The sequence below is a fragment of the Cherax quadricarinatus genome, chromosome 54, assembly GCF_038502225.1.
Source record: "Cherax quadricarinatus isolate ZL_2023a chromosome 54, ASM3850222v1, whole genome shotgun sequence".
In the NCBI taxonomy this organism is placed as follows: Eukaryota; Metazoa; Arthropoda; class Malacostraca; order Decapoda; family Parastacidae; genus Cherax; species Cherax quadricarinatus.
Window position 1 is genome coordinate 11,642,849 of NC_091345.1, and position 19,869 is coordinate 11,662,717.

Below are 19,869 nucleotides of genomic sequence, written 5' to 3' on the forward strand. Positions count from 1 at the left end.
ACAATAACAGACACGACACACACAATAACACAGACACAACACACACAATAACTTACAATATAACACAGACACAACACACACAATAACAGACGCAACATACACAATAACAGACACAACACACAAAATAACTTACAATATAACACAGACGCAACATACACAATAACAGACACAACACACAAAATAACTTACAATATAACACAGACAAAACACACAATAACACAGACACAACACACACAATAACACAGACACAACACACACAATAACAGACACAACACACACAATAACACAGACGCAACACACACAATAACACAGACACAACACACACAATAACACAGACACAAAACACAAAATAACTTACAATATAACACAGACGCAACACACACAATAATATATCCAACGACACTGGACACATCCGCCCTAAACACCACTTGGAAATCACATTTCTCCCATTCCTGGTCAGAGGTTGATGGAGGGAAGGAGATGGAGGGAAGAAGATGGAGGGAAGAAGATGGAGGGAAGAAGATGGAGGGAAGGAGATGGAGGGAAGAAGATGGAGGGAAGAAGATGGAGGGAAGAAGATGGAGGGAAGAAGATGGAGGGAAGAAGATGGAGGGAAGAAGATGGAGGGAAGGAGATGGAGGGAAGAAGATGGAGGGAAGAAGATGGAGGGAAGAAGATGGAGGGAAGGAGATGGAGGGAAGAAGATGGAGGGAAGAAGATGGAGGGAAGGAGATGGAGGGAAGAAGATGGAGGGAAGAAGATGGAGGGAAGAAGATGGAGGGAAGGAGATGGAGGGAAGAAGATGGAGGGAAGAAGATGGAGGGAAGAAGATGGAGGGAAGAAGATGGAGGGAAGAAGATGGAGGGAAGAAGATGGAGGGAAGGAGATGGAGGGAAGAAGATGGAGGGAAGGAGATGGAGGGAAGAAGATGGAGGGAAGGAGATGGAGGGAAGAAGATGGAGGGAAGAAGATGGAGGGAAGGAGATGGAGGGAAGAAGATGGAGGGAAGAAGATGGAGGGAAGAAGATGGAGGGAAGGAGATGGAGGGAAGAAGATGGAGGGAAGGAGATGGAGGGAAGAAGATGGAGGGAAGAAGATGGAGGGAAGAAGATGGAGGGAAGGAGATGGAGGGAAGAAGATGGAGGGAAGGAGATGGAGGGAAGGAGATGGAGGGAAGACGCTGGAGGGAAGAAGATGGAGGGAAGGAGATGGAGGGAAGGAGATGGAGGGAAGGAGATGGAGGGAAGGAGATGGAGGGAAGGAGATGGAGGGAAGGAGATGGAGGGAAGAAGATGGAGGGAAGGAGATGGAGGGAAGAAGATGGAGGGAAGAAGATGGAGGGAAGGAGATGGAGGGAAGGAGATGGAGGGAAGAAGATGGAGGGAAGAAGATGGAGGGAAGGAGATGGAGGGAAGAAGATGGAGGGAAGGAGATGGAGGGAAGCAGATGGTGGGTAGGAGATGGTGGGAAGTAGATGGAGGGAAGGAGATGGAGGGAAGGAGATGGAGGGAAGAAGATGGAGGGAAGAAGATGGAGGGAAGGAGATGGAGGGAAGAAGATGGAGGGAAGGAGATGGAGGGAAGGAGATGGAGGGAAGGGGATGGAGGGAAGAGATGGAGGGTAGGAGTTGGAGGGAAGGAGATGGAGGGAAGGAGATGGAGGGAAGGAGATGGAGGGAAGGAGATGGAGGGAAGGAGATGGAGGGAAGAAGATGGAGGGAAGGAGATGGAGGGAAGAAGATGGAGGGAAGGAGATGGAGGGAAGGAGATGGAGGGAAGAAGATGGAGGGAAGAAGATGGAGGGAAGGAGATGGAGGGAAGGAGATGGAGGGAAGGAGATGGAGGGAAGGAGATGGAGGGAAGGAGATGGAGGGAAGGAGATGGAGGGAAGGAGATGGAGGGAAGGAGATGGAGGGAAGGAGATGGAGGGAAGGAGATGGAGGGAAGGAGATGGAGGGAAGAAGATGGAGGGAAGGAGATGGAGGGAAGGAGATGGAGGGAAGGAGATGGAGGGAAGGAGATGGAGGGAAGGAGATGGAGGGAAGGAGATGGAGGGAAGAGATGGAGGGAAGGAGATGGTGTGAAGTAGATGGAGGGAAGAAGATGGAGGGAAGGAGATGGAGGGAAGGAGATGGAGGGAAGGAGATGGAGGGAAGGAGATGGAGGGAAGGAGATGGAGGGAAGGAGATGGAGGGAAGGAGATGGAGGGAAGGAGATGGAGGGAAGGAGATGGAGGGAAGGAGATGGAGGGAAGGAGATGGAGGGAAGGAGATGGAGGGAAGGAGATGGAGGGAAGGAGATGGAGGGAAGAAGATGGAGGGAAGGAGATGGAGGGAAGGAGATGGAGGGAAGGAGATGGAGGGAAGATGGAGGGAAGAGATGGAGGGAAGGAGATGGAGGGAAGGAGATGGAGGGAAGGAGATGGAGGGAAGGAGATGGAGGGAAGCAGATGGAGGGAAGGAGATGGAGGGAAGGAGATGGAGGGAAGAAGATGGAGGGAAGGAGATGGAGGGAAGAGATGGAGGGAAGGAGATGGAGGGAAGGAGATGGAGGGAAGGAGATGGAGGGAAGGAGATGGAGGGAAGGAGATGGAGGGAAGGAGATGGAGGGAAGGAGATGGAGGGAAGGAGATGGAGGGAAGAAGATGGAGGGAAGGAGATGGAGGGAAGAGATGGAGGGAAGAAGATGGAGGGAAGGAGATGGAGGGAAGGAGATGGAGGGAAGAAGATGGAGGGAAGAAGATGGAGGGAAGGAGATGGAGGGAAGTAGATGGAGGGAAGGAGATGGAGGGAAGAAGATGGAGGGAAGGAGATGGAGGGAAGGAGATGGAGGGAAGAAGATGGAGGGAAGGAGATGGAGGGAAGGAGATGGAGGGAAGGAGATGGAGGGAAGGAGATGGAGGGAAGGAGATGGAGGGAAGGAGATGGAGGGAAGGAGATGGAGGGAAGGAGATGGAGGGAAGGAGATGGAGGGAAGGAGATGGAGGGAAGGAGATGGAGGGAAGGAGATGGAGGGAAGCAGATGGAGGGAAGGAGATGGAGGGAAGAGATGGTGGGAAGGAGATGGAGGGAAGAAGATGGAGGGAAGAAGATGGAGGGAAGGAGATGGAGGGAAGGAGATGGAGGGAAGAAGATGGAGGGAAGAAGATGGAGGGAAGGAGATGGAGGGAAGGAGATGGAGGGAAGGAGATGGAGGGAAGAAGATGGAGGGAAGGAGATGGAGGGAAGGAGATGGAGGGAAGGAGATGGAGGGAAGGAGATGGAGGGAAGGAGATGGAGGGAAGGAGATGGAGGGAAGGAGATGGAGGGAAGGAGATGGAGGGAAGGAGATGGAGGGAAGAAGATGGAGGGAAGGAGATGGAGGGAAGGAGATGGAGGGAAGAAGATGGAGGGAAGGAGATGGAGGGAAGGAGATGGAGGGAAGAAGATGGAGGGAAGGAGATGGAGGGAAGAAGATGGAGGGAAGGAGATGGAGGGAAGGAGATGGAGGGAAGGAGATGGAGGGAAGAAGATGGAGGGAAGGAGATGGAGGGAAGGAGATGGAGGGAAGAAGATGGAGGGAAGGAGATGGAGGGAAGGAGATGGAGGGAAGAAGATGGAGGGAAGGAGATGGAGGGAAGGAGATGGAGGGAAGGAGATGGAGGGAAGGAGATGGAGGGAAGGAGATGGAGGGAAGGAGATGGAGGGAAGAAGATGGAGGGAAGGAGATGGAGGGAAGGAGATGGAGGGAAGAAGATGGAGGGAAGGAGATGGAGGGAAGGAGATGGAGGGAAGGAGATGGAGGGAAGGAGATGGAGGGAAGGAGATGGAGGGAAGGAGATGGAGGGAAGGAGATGGAGGGAAGGAGATGGAGGGAAGAAGATGGAGGGAAGGAGATGGAGGGAAGGAGATGGAGGGAAGGAGATGGAGGGAAGAAGATGGAGGGAAGAAGATGGAGGGAAGGAGATGGAGGGAAGAGATGGAGGGAAGGAGATGGAGGGAAGGAGATGGAGGGAAGGAGATGGAGGGAAGGAGATGGAGGGAAGGAGATGGAGGGAAGGAGATGGAGGGAAGGAGATGGAGGGAAGTAGATGGAGGGACGGAGGTGGAGGGAAGGAGGTGGAGGGAAGGAGATGGAGGGAAGAAGATGATGGTGGGAAGTAGATGGAGGGAAGGAGATGGAGGGAAGGAGATGGAGGGAAGGAGATGGAGGGAAGGAGATGGAGGGAAGAAGATGGAGGGAAGGAGATGGAGGGAAGGAGATGGAGGGAAGAAGATGGAGGGAAGGAGATGGAGGGAAGGAGATGGAGGGAAGAAGGAGGGAAGGAGATGGAGGGAAGAAGATGGAGGGAAGGAGATGGAGGGAAGGAGATGGAGGGAAGGAGATGGAGGGAAGGAGATGGAGGGAAGGAGATGGAGGGAAGGAGATGGAGGGAAGGAGATGGAGGGAAGGAGGGAAACATCATTTTCAACACAGTTCAGACCATCACAATTCTCCCTGATTTTTCTCACAAATTATATTCCTGGAGGGGTGCTAAACCCGTAAGGGTCATGCAGCTGGTTTGAATAGATAAAACTTGCAATTTGAGCTTAAATAGCAACGATCTTCTTGCCGGATAAGGTAAGCGAAAATTTATATATGCAATAATTTCGCAAAAATCATTCTGAACCTAACGAAAAAAATATATATTTCATTGTGTTTGTTTATTATTAAATTATTATAAAATTATCTAAAATATATTTAGTTGGATTAGGCTAAATTAAACTGTGCTTGTTATAATAAGGTTAGGTAAGTTTTCTAAGGTTCTTTTGATACAAAATTATTAATTTTTACATTAATGTATATAAAAAAATATCTTTAATCGTATAATTTTTTAGAAAGGATTTAATTTTAAATGAGTTCTTGCTAATTGACCAGTTTAACCTATTAGGCAAGATATATATATATATATATATATATATATATATATATATATATATATATATATATATATATATATATATATATATATATATATATATATATATATGTCGTGCCGAATAGGCAGAACTTGCGATCTTGGCTTAAATAGCAACGCTCATCTTGCCATATAGGACAAGTGAAAATTTGTGTATGCAATAATTTCGCCAAAATCATTCTGAACCTAACGAAAAAAATATATTTCACTGTATTTGTTTAGTATTAAATTACTGTAAACAAATCTAAAATATATTTACTTGGGTTAGGCTAAAATAAATTGTTCTTGTTATAATAAGGTTAGGTAAGTTTTCTAAGTTCCTTTTAGTGCAAAATTATAAATTTTTGCATCAACATTAAAGAAAAAAATATATCTTTAAACGTGTAAGAGAAAATTTTAGAAAGAACTTAATTTTAAATGAGTTCTTGCTAATTGACCAGTTTTACATATTCGGCACGACATATATATATATATATATATATATATATATATATATATATATATATATATATATATATATATATGTATATATATATATATGTATATATATATATATGTATATATATATATATATATATATATATATATATATATATATATAATATATATATATATATAATATATATATATATATATATATATATATATATATATATATATATATATATATATATATATATATATATTTATTATTATATATTTTTTTTTATTATCACACTGGCCGATTCCCACCAAGGCAGGGTGGCCCGAAAAAAGAAAAACTTTCACCATCATTCACTCCATCACTGTCTTGCCAGAAGGGTGCTTTACACTACAGTTTTTAAACTGCAACATTAACACCCCTCCTTCAGAGTGCAGGCACTGTACTTCCCATCTCCAGGACTCAAGTCCGGCCTGCCGGTTTCCCTGAATCCCTTCATAAATGTTACTTTGCTCACACTCCAACAGCACGTCAAGTATTAAAAACCATTTGTCTCCATTCACTCCTGTCAAACACGCTCACGCATGCCTGCTGGAAGTCCAAGCCCCTCGCACACAAAACCTCCTTTACCCCCTCCCTCCAACCCTTCCTAGGCCGACCCCTACCCCGCCTTCCTTCCACTACAGACTGATACACTCTTGAAGTCATTCTGTTTCGCTCCATTCTCTCTACATGTCCGAACCACCTCAACAACCCTTCCTCAGCCCTCTGGACAACAGTTTTGGTAATCCCGCACCTCCTCCTAACTTCCAAACTACGAATTCTCTGCATTATATTCACACCACACATTGCCCTCAGACATGACATCTCCACTGCCTCCAGCCTTCTCCTCGCTGCAACATTCATCACCCACGCTTCACACCCATATAAGAGCGTTGGTAAAACTATACTCTCATACATTCCCCTCTTTGCCTCTAAGGACAAAGTTCTTTGTCTCCACAGACTCCTAAGTGCACCACTCACTCTTTTTCCCTCATCAATTCTATGATTCACCTCATCTTTCATAGACCCATCCGCTGACACGTCCACTCCCAAATATCTGAATACGTTCACCTCCTCCATACTCTCTCCCTCCAATCTGATATTCAATCTTTCATCACCTAATCTTTTTGTTATCCTCATAACCTTACTCTTTCCTGTATTCACCTTTAATTTTCTTCTTTTGCACACCCTACCAAATTCATCCACCAATCTCTGCAGCTTCTCTTCAGAATCTCCCAAAAGCACAGTGTCATCAGCAAAGAGCAGCTGTGACAACTCCCACTTTGTGTGTGATTCTTTATCTTTTAACTCCACGCCTCTTGCCAAGACCCTCGCATTTACTTCTCTTACAACCCCATCTATAAATATATTAAACAACCACGGTGACATCACACATCCTTGTCTAAGGCCTACTTTTACTGGGAAAAAATTTCCCTCTTTCCTACATACTCTAACTTGAGCCTCACTATCCTCGTAAAAACTCTTCACTGCTTTCAGTAACCTACCTCCTACACCATACACTTGCAACATCTGCCACATTGCCCCCCTATCCACCCTGTCATACGCCTTTTCCAAATCCATAAATGCCACAAAGACCTCTTTAGCCTTATCTAAATACTGTTCACTTATATGTTTCACTGTAAACACCTGGTCCACACACCCCCTACCTTTCCTAAAGCCTCCTTGTTCATCTGCTATCCTATTCTCCGTCTTACTCTTAATTCTTTCAATTATAACTCTACCATACACTTTACCAGGTACACTCAACAGACTTATCCCCCTATAATTTTTGCACTCTCTTTTATCCCCTTTGCCTTTATACAAAGGAACTATGCATGCTCTCTGCCAATCACTAGGTACCTTACCCTCTTCCATACATTTATTAAATAATTGCACCAACCACTCCAAAACTATATCCCCACCTGCTTTTAACATTTCTATCTTTATCCCATCAATCCCGGCTGCCTTACCCCCTTTCATTTTACCTACTGCCTCACGAACTTCCCCCACACTCACAACTGGCTCTTCCTCACTCCTACAAGATGTTATTCCTCCTTGCCCTATACACGAAATCACAGCTTCCCTATCTTCATCAACATTTAACAATTCCTCAAAATATTCCCTCCATCTTCCCAATACCTCTAACTCTCCATTTAATAACTCTCCTCTCCTATTTTTAACTGACAAATCCATTTGTTCTCTAGGCTTTCTTAACTTGTTAATCTCACTCCAAAACTTTTTCTTATTTTCAACAAAATTTGTTGATAACAACTCACCCACTCTCTCATTTGCTCTCTTTTTACATTGCTTCACCACTCTCTTAACCTCTCTCTTTTTCTCCATATACTCTTCCCTCCTTGCATCACTTCTACTTTGTAAAAACTTCTCATATGCTAACTTTTTCTCCCTTACTACTCTCTTTACATCATCATTCCACCAATCGCTCCTCTTCCCTCCTGCACCCACTTTCCTGTAACCACAAACTTCTGCTGAACACTCTAACACTACATTTTTAAACCTACCCCATACCTCTTCGACCCCATTGCCTATGCTCTCATTAGCCCATCTATCCTCCAATAGCTGTTTATATCTTACCCTAACTGCCTCCTCTTTTAGTTTATAAACCTTCACCTCTCTCTTCCCTGATGCTTCTATTCTCCTTGTATCCCATCTACCTTTTACTCTCAGTGTAGCTACAACTAGAAAGTGATCTGATATATCTGTGGCCCCTCTATAAACATGTACATCCTGAAGTCTACTCAACAGTCTTTTATCTACCAATACATAATCCAACAAACTACTGTCATTTCGCCCTACATCATATCGTGTATACTTATTTATCCTCTTTTTCTTAAAATATGTATTACCTATAACTAAACCCCTTTCTATACAAAGTTCAATCAAAGGGCTCCCATTATCATTTACACCTGGCACCCCAAACTTACCTACCACACCCTCTCTAAAAGTTTCTCCTACTTTAGCATTCAGGTCCCCTACCACAATTACTCTCTCACTTGGTTCAAAGGCTCCTATACATTCACTTAACATCTCCCAAAATCTCTCTCTCTCCTCTGCATTCCTCTCTTCTCCAGGTGCATACACGCTTATTATGACCCACTTCTCGCATCCAACCTTTACTTTAATCCACATAATTCTTGAATTTACACATTCATATTCTCTTTTCTCCTTCCATAACTGATCATTTAACATTACTGCTACCCCTTCCTTTGCTCTAACTCTCTCAGATACTCCAGATTTAATCCCATTTATTTCCCCCCACTGAAACTCTCCTACCCCCTTCAGCTTTGTTTCGCTTAGAGCCAGGACATCCAACTTCTTTTCATTCATAACATCAGCAATCATCTGTTTCTTGTCATCTGCACTACATCCACGCACATTTAAGCATCCCAGTTTTATTAAGTTTTTCTTCTTCTCTTTTTTAGTAAATGTATACAGGAGAAGGGGTTACTAGCCCATTGCTCCCGGCATTTTAGTCGCCTCATACGACACGCATGGCTTACGGAGGAAAGATTCTTTTCCACTTCCCCATGGACAATAGAAGAAATAAAAAAGAACAAGAGCTATTTAGAAAAAGGAGAAAAACCTAGATGTATGTATATATATATATGCATGTGCGTGTCTGTGAAGTGTGACCAAAGTGTAAGTAGGAGTAGCAAGATATCCCTGTTATCTAGCGTGTTTATGAGACAGAAAAAGAAACCAGCAATCCTACCATCATGCAAAACAGTTACAGGTTTTTGTTTCACAGTCATCTGGCAGGACGGTAGTACTTCCCTGGGTGGTTGCTGTCTACCAACCTACTACCTATATATATAGATATATATATATATATATATATATATATATATATATATATATATATATATATATATATATATATATATATATATATATATATATGTTTATTAATAAATTTTCACATAGAATATCAAATATAGGGGGTGGTAGAAGAAAATATTCAAACAGCTCCGGGGAGAACCTTGATTTTTCCCCGAGGTACGTTTATTGTCTTCTCTGAGGATGAGTGTCCCCATTATAGCCATAGAGGTGGTACTTCCCTATATATTGTAAAATAAATAAATAAATATATATATATATATATATATATATATATATATATATATATATATATATATATATATATATATATATATGTATATATATTTAAAAGTCGGCCGTCTCCCACCGAGGCAGGGTGACGCAAAAAGAGAATCCCCAAAAAGAAAATACTTTCATCATTCAACACTTTCACCTCACTCACACAATCAGTTTTTGCAGAGGTGCTCAGAATACAACAGTTTAGAAGTATATACGTATAAAAATACACAATATATCTCTCCAAACTGCCAATATCCCAAACCCCTCCTTTAGAGTGCAGGCATTGTACTTCCCATTTCCAGGACTCAAGTCCGGTTAAATAAAAATAACCGGTTTCCCTGAATCCCTTCACTAAATATTACCCTGCTCACACTCCACCAGATCGTCAGGTCCCAAATACCATTCGTCTCCATTCACTCCTATCGAACACGCTCATGCACGCTTGCTGAAAGTCCAAGCCCCTCGCCCACAAAACTTCCCTTACCTCTTCCTTCCAACCTTTTCGAGGACGACCCCTACCCCGCCTTCCTTCCCTTACAGATTTATACACCCTCCACGTCATTCTACTTTGATCCATTCTCTCTAAATGACCAAACCACCTCAACAACCCCTCTTCAGCCCTCTGACTAATACTTTTATTAACTCCACACCTTCTCCTAACTTCCACACACATACACACACACACACACACACACACACACACACACACACACACACACACACACACACACACACACACACATACACACACACATACACACACATACATACACACACACACATACACACACGCATACACACACATATAAACACACACATACACACACACACACACATATATATACACACATACACACACACACATATCAGGCTGAGGAAAGAAGGTGGGGAACTCACAAGAAACGACCAGGAGGTATGTGAGGAGCTCAACATGAGATTTCAGGAAGTATTTACAATGGAGGCTGAAGGGACAACGGGAAGACAAAACAGTGGCGTACAGCAACAAGGGATATACCAGCAAGTGTTGGATGAATTACACACAACTGAGGAGGAGGTGGAGGAGCTCCTAAGTGACCTTGATACCTCAAAGGCGGTGGGACCGGACATCTCTCCGTGGGTCCTTAGAGAGGGAGCAGGGACACTACGTGTGCCACTAACCAAAATCTTCAACACTTCCCTTGAAACTGGGCAACTGCCTGAAGTATGGAAGAAGGCAAATGTAGTCCCCATCTTTAAGAAGGGAGACAGAAATGAAGCACTAAATTATAGACCAGTGTCACTGACATGTATAGTATGCAATGTCTTGGAAAAGATTATCAGGAGGAGAGTGGTGGAGCACCTGGAGCGGAACAAGATTATAAACGACAGCCAGCACGGATTCATGGAAGGCAAATCCCGTTTCAAAAACCTACTAGAGTTTTACGACAAGGCAACTGAAGTAAGAAATGAGAGCGAGGGGTGGGTTGATTGCATTTTCTTGGACTGCAAGAAGGCCTTTGACACAGTTCTTCACAAGAGATTAGTACAGAAGCTAGAGGAACAGGCACGTATAACAGGAAGGGCACTGCAATGGATCAGAGAATACCTAACAGGGAGGCAACAGCGAGTCATGGTCCGTGATGAGGTATCACAGTGGGCGCCAGTGACGAGCGGGGTCCCACAGGGGTCAGTCCTGGGACCAGTGCTATTCTTGGTATACGTGAACATGACGGAAGGGATAGACTCAGAAGTGTCCCTGTTTGCAGATGACGTGAAGTTAATGAGGAGAATTAAATCAGATGTGGACCAGACAGGTCTACAAAGAGACCTGGACAGGCTGGATGTGTGGTCCAGAAACTGGCTCCTAGAATTTAACCCCGCCAAATGCAAAGTCATGAAGATCGGAGGAGGGCAAAGAGGACTGCAGACAGAGTATAGGCTAGGTGGCCAAAGGCTGCAAACCTCACTCAAGGACAAAGGCCTAGGAGTGAGTATAATACCGAGTACATCGCCAGAAGCACACATTATGTTCTTAACCAGATAACTGCTGCGGCATATGGGCGCTTGGCAAACCTGAGAATAGCGTTCCGGTACCTCAGTAAGGAATTGTTCAAGACTTTATACTGTGTACGTCAGGCCCATACTGGAGTACGCAGCATCAGTTTGGAACCCACACCTGGTCAAACACGTCAAGAAATTAGAGAAAGTGCAAAGGTTTGCAACAAGGCTAGTTCCAGAGCTAAGGGTAACGTCCTATGAAGAAAGGTTAAGGGAAATCGGTCTGACAACACTGGAGGACAGGAGGGTCAGGGGAGACATGATAACGACGCACAAAATACTGCGTGGAATAGACAAGGTGGACAGAGACAGGATGTTCCAGAGATGGGACACAGAAACAAGGGGTCACAATTGGAAGCTGAAGACTCAGATGAGTCAAAGGGATGTTAGGAAGTATTTCTTCAGTCATAGAGTAGTTAAGAAGTGGAATAGTCTGGCAAGCGATGTAGTGGAGGCAGGAACTATACATAGTTTTAAGACGAGGTATGACAAAGCTCATGGAGAAGGGGGAGAGAGGACCTAGTAGCGGTCGGTGAAGAGGCGGGGCCAGGAGCTGAGTCTCGACCCCTGCAACCACAATTAGGTGAGTACACACACACACACACACACACACACACACACACACACACACACACACACACACACACACACACACACACACACACACACACACACACACACACACGCACACACACATATACACACACACACACACACACACACACACACACACACACACACACACACACACACACACACACACATACACACACACACACACACACACACACACACACACACACACACACACACACACATATACACACACACACACACACACACACACACACACACAGTATATCACTACATCGTGAAGAAGGCCAACATTTTTCAAGATATGCCGCCTGTGAGGTCCAGTTCATTAGCGAGCGAAATGAAAGAGAGACAGTGAGAGACAAACAGAGAGAGAAACACTTAAGCAAGGTGAGATGAGACCATATCATTATTTTTGGACAGATCTTTATTCTTGCCTAACATGAGAGTAATTAAAGTGAGCATCCCCGGCCACTACTGAAGTCTAACTTCCAGCTCACATTATGACCATTATAATCTCAAAACCCCAGTGTTAATCCCCTGTGGCGCACACCATGACAACACCCGCGCAACACCGCCTCTTGTAAACACCCATCGACTTGTGTTGCCGTGTGGAAAACCAAGTCCAATATTCGGAGCAGCGTCCCCACAGCAAGGGCCTCCGGCAGGTGACCACACAGTGGACGATGCTACAATCCCTGGAGCCTGGAGCAGGTGGCCATGGAGGGGAGGAGTGAGCAGAGGGAGTCTAGTGTACCGTGAGATGGTCCACGAGTGGCCCCCTGGCCACCCCTTTGACCTGGAGACCATGAAAGGCCGTCCTGCTAATAGGGTTTGAGGCCAAGCTAGACCCTGGCTAAGCAGCGGAAACTGGCGGTCGCCGCTGTACAAATTGAACCTCCAGGTGGATCCTCAATCCCAGACGCGTTATTACAACCTCGGTATAACTCTCCCTGGAAATAACCTGGCTACGAGAGTTGAGTCTCTCTATCGTGATTACTGGACGGAGGATCGAACCTACATCCCAAATTACTTCTCCGAGTTCTAAACAATAATTACAAAAGTGTGGTAAAAGATACGAAAATGCGGTTCTTTGCATACGATAGCATAATTATTGTAACATTAAGGTCCCTGGCAGATAGACTGGGTGTGACTACCCCATCAAACTGCCTCATTCCCTTCCGTGATATCAAGTTTGTGGCAGTTTGTCAACAGCAGTTGACATTACAACACACTGTCCTAGGATAAGTGATGGCAGTTGAAAAGTCACACCAGATATGTTGGTTAATACATTGACTGAACTAAGATATTAACTAGATGTATCACTGACCAGCAGTAGAAGTGCACAACAAGTTACATAGATCACACAACGTGAAATTCTATTAATCTATTAGTTCAGCTATTGTATGCAGAAAACTGCAGTCATATTTCTTACCAGATCATTGAAGAAATGAAATAGGAAGAGATCTCTGAGGACACTGTTTTGGTAATAATATAATGTATATACACTTGCGGGAACTATATTAGTCGATTATTGCATCAGGAGTATTGTTATTATGTTCATGCTGAGGTAGCAGTACGCAGGTACGTAGGAGCTAGCAATAAATAGGTACGTAGGAGTCAGCAGTAAACAGGTACGTAGGAGCTAGCAATAAATAGGTATATAGAAGGTAGCGGTAAACAGGTAAGTAGGAGGCAGTAACCTGGCGCAGATATTGGGGAAAGATTGAACATCACCACCAGAAATACTGTAGGCCAAGGACTTTCTTGGGTAATATTGCGTTAAGAAACCTGCGAATATTGTCTCTCATGTGAAGTACCAAACTCACGTTCACTCACGACGCTGCGAGAGAAAGAACCCAGCAGCCGGCCAGCAGTGAGCCAGGAGCTGAGACTCGACACCCCGTGATCACATACAGAGTACACACACACACACACACACACACACACACACACACACACACACACACACACACACACACACACACACCTGGACTGGTCTTTAGATTCTGTCTCAGAATATTCTGGGAAGCACACAGCACAATTTTTGTACAAGAAGCCGTGCTGGCTTCATCTTACCCTATAATATATATACAATCTAATGTTTATAATAATTCCTGGTTTTAAATTTAGTCACCATTAGATTAGTTACGAACTTTGAAGTTCATGTTGGAAAACTTAATGAAAATAATAGTAAAACAGGAATTATTATAAGTACTAGATTATAGACTTTGTATTATTATTATTACAATTATTATTATTATTATTATTATTATTATTATTACTGTTATTCACAGGGTAGCATTAAACCCGCAGGGACATACTAAGACACTCGGCTAGGTTCTAACAAGATTTTGCTTCTTTGTATAAACTTTAAGATGTTGTAGGTAACTTCCGGCGCTCTGGATAAACTTCTGGTGTTCTATGTCAATTACCGGTAGTGTACCTTAGCTTCTTTTGCTCCAAACTTCCAGTGCTGCACGTCAACTTCCGGTGCTCTAAACAAACTTCCGGTGTTCAATCTCAACTTCCGGCGCTGCAAACTTCCGATTGTGCTGAGCCTCAACTTTCGGAGCTCTAAACAAGCTTCCGGTGTTGTACTTCAACTTCCGGTGTTGTACTTCAACTTCCGGTGGTGTACTTTAACTTCCGGTGGTGTACTTTAACTTCCAGTGGTGTACTTCAACATCCGGTGGTGTACTTTAACTTCCAGTGGTGTACTTCAACATCCGGTGGTGTACTTTAACTTCCAGTGGTGTACTTCAACATCCGGTGGTGTACTTTAACTTCCAGTGGTGTACTTCAACTTCCAATGGTGTACTTTAACTTCCAGTGGTGTACTTCAACTTCCAGTGGTGTACTTCAACTTCCGGTGGTGTACTTTAACTTCCAGTGGTGTACTTCAACTTCCGGTGGTGTACTTTAACTTCCAGTGGTGTACTTCAACTTCCGGTGGTGTACTTCAACTTCCAGTGGTGTACTTCAACTTCCAGTGGTGTACTTCAACTTCCGGTGGGGTACTTTAACTTTCAGTGGTGTACTTCAACTTCCGGTGGTGTACTTTAACTTCCAGTGGTGTACTTTAACTTCCGGTGGTGTACTTTAACTTCCAGTGGTGTACTTCAACTTCCGGTGGTGTACTTTAACTTCCAGTGGTGTACTTCAACTTCCGGTGGTGTACTTTAACTTCCAATGGTGTACTTCAACTTCCGGTGGTGTACTTCAACTTCCGGTGGTGTACTTCAACTTCCGGTGGTGTACTTTAACTTCCAATGGTGTACTTCAACTTCCGGTGGTGTACTTCAACTTCCGGTGGTGTACTTCAACTTCCAGTGGTGTACTTCAACTTCCGGTGGTGTACTTCAACTTCCGGTGGTGTACTTTAACTTCCAGTGGTGTACTTCAACTTCCGGTGGTGTACTTTAACTTCCAATGGTGTACTTCAACTTCCGGTGGTGTACTTCAACTTCCGGTGGTGTACTTCAACTTCCGGTGGTGTACTTTAACTTCCAATGGTGTACTTCAACTTCCGGTGGTGTACTTCAACTTCCGGTGGTGTACTTCAACTTCCGGTGGTGTACTTCAACTTCCAATGGTGTACTTCAACTTCCGGTGGTGTACTTTAACTTCCAATGGTGTACTTCAACTTCCGGTGGTGTACTTCAACTTCCAGTGGTGTACTTCAACTTCCGGTGGTGTACTTCAACTTCCGGTGTTGTACTTCAACTTCCGGTGGTGTACTTCAACTTCCGGTGGTGTACTTCAACTTCCGGTGTTGTACTTCAACTTCCGGTGGTGTACTTCAACTTCCGGTGTTGTACTTCAACTTCCGGTGGTGTACTTCAACTTCCGGTGGTGTACTTCAACTTCCGGTGTTGTACTTCAACTTCCGGTGGTGTACTTCAACTTCCGGTGTTGTACTTCAACTTCCGGTGTTGTACTTCAACTTCCGGTGTACTTCAACTTCCGGTGTTGTACTTCAACTTCCGGTGGTGTACTTCAACTTCCGGTGGTGTACTTCAACTTCCGGTGTTGTACTTCAACTTCCGGTGGTGTACTTCAACTTCCGGTGTTGTACTTCAACTTCCGGTGGTGTACTTCAACTTCCGGTGTTGTACTTCAACTTCCGACTCTCCAGACAAACTTTCCTGATATTTCAAACACATGACGTTAATAAACAAGAAACTTTTTGTTCAGGTTCAACAACGGAAGGTTCAACAACGGAAGGTTCAAAACAATAAACTGTGTAACTAAACCTCCCGTTACTATGAGGGAATTTCCCTTCCAAACTCCTCCGTTGTTAAAACACAACTTCCGTTTTTTGTAAATAAAAACTCCGCTTCCGTGGTTACAAAATGGCATCTCTACCGCTGCATTTCGCTTCGACGGCTGTAAAACGCCGTTTCTACACGTAGCTGAAAAGCGCGTTTTTACACCTAAAAAAAAGTTGTTTTTCCTGCTTAAAAGCCTGTTTTTTTGCAACAAAAATACTATTTTTACAGCTAAAAATCCTAAATCTATAGCAAAAAAATCCCGTGTCAACAGCTATAAATCCCGTTTTAACAGCTATAAGTCCTATTTTAATAGCTATAAATTCCATTGTGACAGCTATAAATCCCATTTCTTCAGCTATAAACTTTTCTACAGAGTAAATCTCGTTTCTGTGGGCAAAAATACTGTTTTTAAAGCTAAAAATCCCGAAATGACAACAACAACAACAATTCGCGGAATTCAAGTCTCCGGGCGTCGCGCGGCGGTGGCTTGCTGGAGCCGCGACACCAAACGTCTCGCGCTGCAACGGCGACATGTCAAGCCGCACCGGCGAGACGTCTCGTACCGCAACGGCCAGATGTCTCGCTTTCTGAAAAGTGAATGGTTAATAAGCACGACTTGGGCAGCCTCCGGCCAGCAGGTTGTCTGAGCCAGTACCAACAGCGTCTCCGGCTGTGTTAAACACCGGAGACGCTGTAGCCACGGGGAGGACCCAGGCCTAGGCTGGTTCTTGCCCTGAGTTCCTCACACGGGTTTACAGCTTCAGGGAAAACAAAATGCAATACGATAAAATGTAATATAATACAATACAACGCAATACAACATAATACAATACAGTACAACACAAACACAATGCAATACAGCACAACACACTACAATACAACAAAATACAATACAACAAAATACAATACAATACAGTACAATACAATACACACAATACAACAGAATACAACAAAATACAACAGAATACAACAAAATACAATACAATGCAGAATGTTACTATGTAGTCTTCTCAGATGAGAATGAATGTGAATAATAAATAAAATAAGTGAAAGTAGGGTGATGCAAGTGAAATAATGACTAAGACTATAAAAATTATGGCGAAAAGGTATGGAAGAGAAGAAGTTATAGACGTGATCAAGGCCTATAAGGCTCAGGTGAAGCACTGAGAGGCCTAGGTGCAAGAATTATTGGGAAACATCGAAACGAGCGAAACGTCGTCATAAGTCTCTCTCTCTCTCTCTATCTTTCTCTATCTCTCTATCTATCTTTCCCTTTGTCTCTCTCTCTATCTTTCTCTATCTCTCTCTCTCTCTCTCTCTCTCTCTTTCTATTTTTTTACACAGGGTTTGACAAGGTTAGGTTAAAGATCCCTAGCTTTATTGACAGCTATTTACAGGTTAAGGATTCCTAACTTTATTGGCAAGCTAAGAGCTGTTACCTACATCAGCTCATTTGAAAGCATTTTTATTGTTATGAGACATACAAGGTTCCTTGTGTATTGTTCCAGTCACGGTATTGTGCCTTTTTGTTCTTGAAGGTTGAGAAGAACAGGTGTGAAGTGTGTCACTGAGGTGTGTGTGTGTCGGGGGGGGAGGTACTGATGTGGGAGAGACTGATGGTGATTCAGTCTGTCAGTCAGGACAACATTCTTGGTCAATCAGTCAGTCAGTAATAACATATAAACTATTGAAGAGGAGAGGATACAACCAAAGGGAGTAGGGAGGGCATATTGAGATCTGGGGAGGGGAAGGAAGGGAAGGTACACTGAGGACTGGTGAGGGGAGGGGAAGGAAGGGAAGGTACACTGAGGACAGGTGAGGGGAGGGGAAGGAAGGGAAGGTACACTGAGGACTGGTGCGGGGAGGGGAAGGAAGGGAAGGTACACTGTGGACTGGTGAGGGGAGGGGAAGGAAGGGAAGGTACACTGAGGACTGGTGAGGGGAGGGGAAGGAAGGGAAGGTACACTGAGGACTGGTGAGGGGAGGGGAAGGAAGGGAAGGTACACTGAGGACTGGTGAGGGGAGGGGAAGGAAGGGAAGGTACACTGAGGACTGGTGAGGGGAGGGGAAGGAAGGGAAGGTACACTGAGGACTGGTGAGGGGAGGGGAAGGAAGGGAAGGTACACTGAGGACTGGTGAGGGGAGGGGAGGGGATGGAGGGTATATTGTTAAATAGGGAGGAGAAGGGAAAGTTATATTCAGAAATGGGGAGGGTAAGGAGTAAAGAGGTTATATTTAGGAATAGGGAGAGGAGTGGGAAGCGTATATTTAGAAACAGGGAGGGTATATTTACAGACAGGGAGGGTATATTTAGAGATAGAGAGGGTAGGAAGAATTAAGTTTACAAACAAGAGGAAGAGGGGATGAGAAGGGTACATTTAGAAGCCATGAAGGGTAGGGGGGCCATGCGTTACAAGGTATATTAGGGAGGGGAGGGGGAGGGATGGTAGGGGAGACAGTGTTTACAAACTATGGGTTAAAAAAACAAAGATGAAGATACAATTTCTCAAAGTCACTGCTGTATCTCCGCTTGGAAAAATAGCACTGAAAATGAGCAGCGGCAGTGAATAGGGCACATTTCTTCGGGTAAATTCGGTTAGCGGCGGGTAATGCACTTCATTCCGCGACTTACGGCGGAGGCCCGGAGTCGCGCGCCGCGCAGGGCGCCCCAGACGCGACGACCGACTCTCTTACTTAACGCTCACGGATTTACATGATCGTATTTACGGCTATCTCCTCTCGTCTCCACATCTCATTACCACCTTCCAGACGGACGTTCCATCAGGCAGTTGCAGTTCGCAAGGAGGTTCCAACCCTCCACTCCCGGTACCTGTCCTAGGCGGTTCCAATCCCCTCAGGTGAAACGAGACGAGAATCGTTGAAATTCTTTCTCGGGGAGAAAATATTTGCTCAAAAAATGTCATATCTATCACCGCTACTGGCATGTGTAAGAAGAGAGAGCAATAGATGCACGATAACAGACATTCTGTCTATCGCCGCAGCCGGAGAGTTGAGAGGTGTTCCAATGGTTCAGCCTGAACATTAGTCCCCTGGCTGCCACGCTGGCAGGTTCGCACACCGTCGCACACGCCAGTAAATACTGTCTGGCGGCGTGTTTATGGTGCACTTTGGCAAGGTTCGTGCACCTCCACTTTGGAGTCGACGTTTTACATATGTTAGGCGGCAGTGTTGGGGTCCCAGCCCCCCTCCCCGTCTTTGTCTTACCCGTCTCTCCTGTGTCACCTGACACCTCACCTGACGCCTGATACTTACTGTGTTGTGTGACACCTCACATGACACCTCATCTGTCATATCAGACCTTTTAATTCTGTCATGTGATACCCGTGTCAATGTGTCACCCGTGTCATGCGTCACCCACGTCATGTGACACCCGTGTCATGTGACACCTGTGTCATGTGTTACCCGTGTCATGTCACCCGCGTCATG

General features: G+C 44.6%; 1 long non-coding RNA gene across 1 annotated transcript in view; it reads right to left on the reverse strand.

The window, feature by feature from the left end:
• Positions 1-19,869, reverse strand: part of LOC138854304 (uncharacterized) — a 355,113-nt gene that overhangs the window by 67,236 nt on the left and 268,008 nt on the right. The gene's annotated exons all lie outside the window — the stretch shown is intronic.